Consider the following 7593-nt stretch of genomic DNA (forward strand, 5'->3'; position numbering starts at 1 on the left):
CCCTGATTCCAATAAAATTTTATTCATGAAACCAGATGACTCCTTTGGACATAGTTTGTTGATACAATTTTCGATAATTGTTGCCTTAAATTATTTACCCTGATTACTGAAATTTGTTGGTATCCTGTAAATTTTGAGCTCCAAGCAAGTGCTTCACCTGCCTCATCCTAGATGGGCATGTCACATATCTGGAATTGAGTAGCTGGACCAGGAAGGAGGAGGCGGCAGGGATGGCAAATGTCCTGCAATTCTCAGAATAGCCATCCCCAGTTTCCCTGTTGTTACTAGGATATATATGTGCACAGGTACTTCAAATGAAAACTTAACATTCATTTAGCTGCCCACCCTTGCCAAAATAAATAATAATCAAAGTGTCAGAAGCCCAAGGGCACCCAGTAAAAGGCTTTTGGTTCCCTGCCAAATGTTTCTGGAAGCTGACTCTTCCTCATTTATGACTGGATTCTTTCTGCTTGGAGGACATGTGCCTTAGTGCTTTTGTGTTTTATGCGTAGTTGGGAGGTGACAACAGTGGTTAAATTTCAGGCCAGTTTGCTCCAGTGTTCCACAAATGGCTTCTTAGGGGCTCTTGTGGGCCAGGCACTGGGGGCTCCCCATGGGCTGCTGTGGGAATCAAGGTAGACGGAGTCTCCACCCCAGTGCAGGGAGTGGAGGAGGAGAGACCCTAAGATCAGTCACAGTGGTGAGTGTATCTAGCCACACACTGAGGTAAAAGCTCTTCAGGGAAGGGTTGACCAAGAAGCCATCGCCTGCCAGGCATCAGCAAACTGTGTGGCCCATTGCCAAGCTAAGAATGGTTCTTACATTTAAAAAAAAAATATTTCATTCATTCATTTAGTTTTAAGATGTTATTTACTTATTCATGAGAGACACAGAGAGAGAGAGAGAGGCAGAGACACAGGCAGAGGGAGAAGCAGGCTCCATGCAGGGGGCCCAATGTGGGACTCGATCCAGGGAGTCCAGGATCACGCCCTGAGCCGAAGGCAGATGCTCAATCGCTGAACCATCCAGGCGCCCCTTCATTTATTTATTTGAGAGAGCAAGCAAGAGCGAGATAGAGAGGAGAGAGAGATTGTTATTTATTTCACAGAGACAGAGAGCACACAAGCAGTGGGAGCAGCAAGCAGAGGGAGAGGGAGAGGGAGAAGCCGACTCCCCGCCAAGCAGGGAGCCAGACTCAGGACTCCATCCCAGGACTCTGGGATCATGATTCGAGCTGAAGGCAGACGCTTAACCAACTGAGCCCCTCAGGCGCACCATGGTTCTTATATTTTTTAATGGAAGAAAAATTAAAAGAAATTTTTTTAAAATATATTTTTTTAATTTTTATTTATTTATGATAGTCACACAGAGAGAGAGAGAGAGAGGCAGAGACACAGGCAGAGGGAGAAGCAGGCTCCATGCACCGGGAGCCCGACGTGGGATTCGATCCCGGGTCTCCAGGATCGCGCCCTGGGCCAAAGGCAGGTGCCAAACTGCTGTGCCACCCAGGGATCCCCCAAAAGAAAATTTTTTAAAGACGTTATTTATTCATGAGAGACACACAGAGAGAGGCAAAGACATAGGCAGAGGGAGAAGCAGGCTCCTTGCAGGGACTCCAGACCACGCCTGGCCCGAAGGCAGAAGTTCAACTGCAAAGTCACCCAGGCGTCCCTAAAAGAATATTTTGTAACACATGGAAATTACATGATGATCCGATTTATCTGCCAATATTGATTTATTGGAACACAGTGCTGCTCATTTGTTTACATATGTAGCTGCTTTTGCCAATAATGGCAGTATTGCAACCAAGACTGATTGGCTTGCAAAGCCTAAAGTATCCATTATATGACCCTCTACAGAAAAAGTATGCCAACTCCTGATTGATTGGTTTTTTTTTTTTAATTTTTTTAAAATTTTTTTTATTTTTACGATAGTCATACAGAGAGAGAGAGAGGCAGAGACACAGGCAGAGGGAGAAGCAGGCTCCATGCACAGGGAGCCCGACGTGGGATTCGATCCCGGGTCTCCAAAATCGCGCCCTGGGCCAAAGGCAGGCGCCAAACCGCTGCGCCACCCAGGGATCCCAATTGATTGGTTTATTGATTAAGATTTTATTTATTTATTCATGAGAGACACACACAGAGAGAGAGAGAGAGACAGAGACAGAGACACAGCCAGAGGGAGAAGCAGGCTCCATGCAGGGAGCCTGATGTGGGACTCTATTCCGGGTTTCTGGGATCACGCCCTGGGCTGAAGGTGGCGCTAAACCGCTGAGTCACCCAGGCTGCCCCTCAATTCCTGATTTAAATCAATATAAATGCACAATAGTGGAAAGGTCACAAAGCAGAGGTAGATGTGCTAGGAGGAATAACTAGGGGAACCAGCCTAGCCAGGGAAATAAAGGAAGTCTTCCTGGAGGAAGTGATGTTTAAGTCATGATGAGATAAGAGTTATCCAGGCAAAAGGGCTCAGGACAGTCCTCCTAGCAAGAGGAACAGCAGAGGCAAAGGCCTCACAGCTGGAGGAACATGGCAAGCAGAGAAAGCCAGGGTGGCTGGAAGGCAGTGAGTGAGGAAGAGTGATTTGGGGCTGAAGTGGCGGGCAAGGGCCAGGCCTTGAGAGTCTTGTGGCCACACCAGGGGCTTGTCTTCATGCTGCAAGTCCTAGAAAGCCACCGTAGAGTCTTAAGAAGGGTGAGTAATGGGTCAAGATCAGACTTACTTTGCAGAAAGATCAGCTTAGCTACAGTGCTGAGACTGGTCTGGGGCTGGTGGTGGAAATGAGGTTAAGTGGTCAGAGTGGAGAAATGGGAGGTAAAGTGAACAGGACTTGGTTATAGATTAGATACAAGGCATGAGAGAGACAGAAGGTCACAGAAACTCCTGGGATGCTGGCACTGCCATTTACTGAAATGGAGCAATGAAGAAAGACCAGGTTTGGCTTGGGGTGTTGGGGAGGGGCAGTGTAGACAGGCATCCATGGCAAGTACTGGTTGATGTTCTGTCTGGGTTCCTCTGTGGGACACAAGTGGAGGTGCCAGGTTGGATATCTGGAATGTGGGTTCATCAGTATACAGGTGGTGGTTGGAGTCACAAGTGTGAAGTGAAAGAGGACAGGACAAAGGTCAGAGTCTGTAGGACTCTCCAGGACTCTGATTTAATTCAAAGGTTACAGGTAAGAGAAAGAGTGGCAAGAGAAGTGGCAGGAAACCGGGAGAGAATGATGTCCTGCAAGCCAAGGAAAGAATGAATTTTAAGGAGGGAGGCATCAGTGGGGTCAGATGCCTGTCCATTACATGTGGTGACATGAGAATGACCAGAAGGGACAGAAGTTCAGCTTTTTTTTTTTTTTTTTTTTTTTTTTTAAGATTTTATCCATCCATTCATGAGAGACATAAATAGAGAGGCAGAGGGAGAAGCAGGTTCCTCGCAGGGAGCCCAATGCGGGATGGGAACTCGATCTGGAACTGGGATCACACCCTGACACCCTGAGAAGGCAAACGCTCAACCGCTGAGCCACCCAGGCATCCCTAGAAGTTCAGGTTTTGAGGATGAGGGAGGAGGGAGGAGGACAGAAGTAGGAGGGGAGTTGCAGAAACAGAGCCAGGAAGAGGAGATACCTCTCATATCAAGTTGGGCTGTGGAGGTGGCTGGGGCCAGAGCTGGAGGGGAATATGAGTAGAAGGAAGATAGGTTTTTGATTTTGTTTCATTTTAGGAGACACCTGAGCTCATTATTTTTTTTAAGATATTTATTTAATTATTTGAGAGAGAGAGAGAGAGAGAGAGCACACAAGCAGGGGGAAGGGCAGAGAGAAAAGCAGATTTTCCCCTCTGAACAGGACTTGATCCAAGGACCCTGACCTGAGCCAGAGGCAGATGCTTAACCAACTGAGCCACCCAGGCACCCCCTGATCTCCCTTAAATGTCAATCTTGCGAAACAGCTAATCTGCATGATGATTCAGAATTCCTTCTGGGAAAAAAAAAAAAAATTCCTCTGGTAGATGTGCGCCCAGTAGAAATTTTAGCCTTAGCAGGAAGTGCTAAAGCCTCCAGGGTTCCCAAGGGAAGGAGACTAAGTGCAGAGGGTGCAGGCCAGGGGCATCAGGGAAGATATCTTGGAGGTGGGCCTGGGGCTGTTCCCTGAGGATGGGTGGCTCCATCTGGCCACAAATGCATCCTGGGCAACCCTGGATACAGGGTTGAATAATGCCCCCCCCAAAAAAAAAATTCATGTCCATCTGGAACCTCAGAATGTGACCTGATTTGGAAATAGTCTTTGTAGACATAATTAAGATGAGACCATATAGGAATAGACCCAATGACTAGTGTCTTTATCAGAAAACAGACACACACATACAAAAAGAAGAAGAAGAAGAAGAAGAAGAAGAAGAAGAAGAAGAAGAAGAAGAAGAAAAGAAAACAGAGACACAAAGACATCCAGACACAGAGAAAAGATGAAGGCAGAGATTGGGGTAATGCTCACAAACCCAGGATAGCCAGCAGCCTCCAGAAAGAACCAACTTCGACAACTCTTGATGTCAGACTTCTGGCCTTTAGAACTGTGAAAGAATTTTCTTTCTTTCTTTTTTGTAAGATTTGTTTATTTATTTATTTGAGAGAGAAAGAGCATGTGAGAGAGAGAGAGAGAGAGAGAACACAAGCAGTGGGGAGGGACAGAGGGAGAGGGAGAAGCAGACTCCCTGCTGAGCAGGGAGCCTGATGCAGGATCTGATCCCAGGACCCTGAGATCATGATCTGAGCTGAAGGCAGATGCCAACTGAGCCACCTGGGTACCCCATATTTCTGTTGTCTTAAACCCCATCGGTTCATGGTCCTTTGTGATGGCAGCCCCAGGAAACCAACAGAGCACCAGCTGAAGGCTAAGTGTTGGGTGCTGTGCCAGATGCTAGAGATATTAAAACTGATAATCCCTGTGGTGTTCCTGGCTCTCTGGAAGCTGTATCATCAGGGGCCACCAGGCATGACCGTCTAGAAGAGGTAGCACTCAGTCTGTGTCATTATAAACAGCATGTAGGGGGTGTCCAGGGTAGTGGGGTAGCACCTGCATGAAAACAGGAAGATGACCAAACACCAGTCAAGACTGGAGCAAAGTGAGGGGAAGGACCAGAAGGGGACAAGCTGAACTTGATTCTGAACTTGATTCTTCAGTGTGCTCAGGTCACCACTCCCCAAAGTGGCCTGATCCGGTTTGACTGATGGAGACTGAGTGGGAGTGAGAGAGAAGGTCATAGAGGTGAAATGAGGACATGAGCAAGGGAAGTGAGGAAGGATGGGAACACACGTGAGGTGGGGTAGATGAAGAGATGAATCTAATGGGTGAGCTATGGGCGTGTGGGCTGGGAGTATTGGGAAATGGGTGTGCATTCAGAGCCCTGCCAAGGTGTGGGCAGAGTTGACCTGGAACTCAATGCCAGGGAAGGCTTACAGGTACAGCCCCTGAAAAGGTGGGTGCTTTTCCAAGATGAATCTGGCAGTCCAGGCAGAGAGGCTGAGTAGAGAGATCCTATTAAGGCTTGGTGTCAGTGCTGTGTGGGCCTGTTGAGGCCCCAGCATCAGGAAGAGATAAGACATATGAGCAAGATGGGAAAGAGCAGTCGTGGAATCAAGGATTAGCTGGATATGAGGTTGGAGGTGAAGGGGAGGGAGGGAGGCTTGGAACCAAGTCAGAGAATGAAGACGCTTTCCCTATTGGAAAAGGAAGATGGCAAGGATGGTGTGGGGACAGGCTGAGTTGGAATGACAGAAAATCACAAGGAGTTGGATCTGTAGCTCTGGGAAAAGGGGACCAGCCTGGAGGAGAGAGTCTGGGTAAGAGGCAAGAAGGAGGAACCAGGAGAAGGAAGAGGGGACTCAAGATGAAGGAGTGGCCCCAAAGCCCAGGAGCCCCTCCTCCTAGGCTAGGAGAGAGCACTGTGTCCAGGCTATAGTTCTAGAAGTGCCTGCCTGCCTGATTGATGACCATTGCCCTTTCCACACACCTGAAATCAGGGCAGGACTCAGGGACAATCCCAAATTGGGTGGTGTGAAGTCACCCTGTGGTTTCTCTTGTCTTGGTCCTAGCATTAGGCACATGCTGTGCCTCAGTGGGAGACAGCAGGACATCTCTGCCCCCAAGGACTGGGGGCTAGAGTGGTGTGGGCGTTGAAAGCTGTGGGTGCCCAACATCACTTCCAGCATTTATGCCAGCTCCAGGACAGACTGTGCCCATAAAATCTGACTTCAGGAGGTCTTTAGGCAAACAGCCAGCTGGGTGGCATGACCGAGACCTCTGGGGCCAGCCGACAAGCTGCCCACGCCCTGGGCAGAGTAGGGCAAACAGGCAGAGGGATGAAGAAAAGAAAGAACAGAGAAGCTTCCCTCACGCTGGTGGAGAAGGAAAAAGTCTATAAATAAGAAGTCACAGACACCAGCAGTGTCCAGAACAGACCAGATAGGTTGTCCCCGTTGTTCCAACAGGGACAAAACCAGGGACACCAGAGGGTCAGAGCCAGAGGCCAAGAGCAGGAGGAGAGGGACAGAGAAACCAGGATCCCATTCTGGAACTTTTAAGCACTTAAAATATATTTTTTAAGGTTTATTTATTATTTATTTATTTATTTATTTATTTATTCATGAGAGACACAGAGAGAGAGAGGCAGAGACACAGAAAGATGGAGAAGCAGGCTCCCCACAGGGAGCCCAATGTGAGACTCCATCCGCCAACCCGGGATCATGCCCTGAGCCCAAGGCAGACGTCCAACCGGTGAGCCACCCAGGTGTCCCACACTTAAAAAATATTTTTAAAGACTCCCAGGATGTGGACCCAGGGTGCTAAGACCCAGGAAGTGGGGAGTTACTTAGATGGCCAATACTCCATGCCTTCATTCGACCAATGAGCTAGTACCTAGACAGCACTCCATACATGTTGACCCTTCCCATAGCTGTTATAATTCTGCATTACACGCTCTGCTAAGGGCTGGGGAAGGATTGATCATCTAACAAGAAAGTTCCTAGGCCTCCAGGAGCTTAGTGGGAGCCACATGCCACTCAGCAGGATTAATGCCTCAACTTATAAGGTCTGAGAGGCCTTCTTGGAGGAAAGGGCTTCTAAATTGACACTCAAACACACCAATGGGGGCCAGTTAGGTAAAGGCAAGGCTCCTCAAGACAGTGTTCCAGGGAAAGGGAACAACCACACACGTGCAAAGATCTCAGGGGGTTCGGCCAACCAACAACAGAATGTAGTGGTGGTTGATATCATTACTAATGGATGGTGATTATGCTATTAAGTACTAATTACTTACTATTAATTCCTGAAGATTTATGACTTTGAGCAAGTACCTCCTTCTCTCTTTGAGCAGATGCCTTGGTTCCCTTATCTGTAGGATGATGACCCTTCCAATTCTATGTCCCTAGTCACATGAGCCATGGGGTTCATCCCAGGACCCTGGGATCATGACCTGAGCTGAAAGCAGCCGCTTAACTGACTGAGCCACCCAGGCACTCCACCCCACCCCACCCCCACTATGTATGCACTTTAATGGATCCCATCCCTTTCTCCCAATGTTTGTATCCAGGGAAACTCATGCTA

The sequence above is a fragment of the Nyctereutes procyonoides genome, unplaced genomic scaffold (assembly GCF_905146905.1).
Source record: "Nyctereutes procyonoides isolate TBG_1078 unplaced genomic scaffold, NYPRO_anot_genome, whole genome shotgun sequence".
Classification (NCBI taxonomy): Eukaryota; Metazoa; Chordata; class Mammalia; order Carnivora; family Canidae; genus Nyctereutes; species Nyctereutes procyonoides.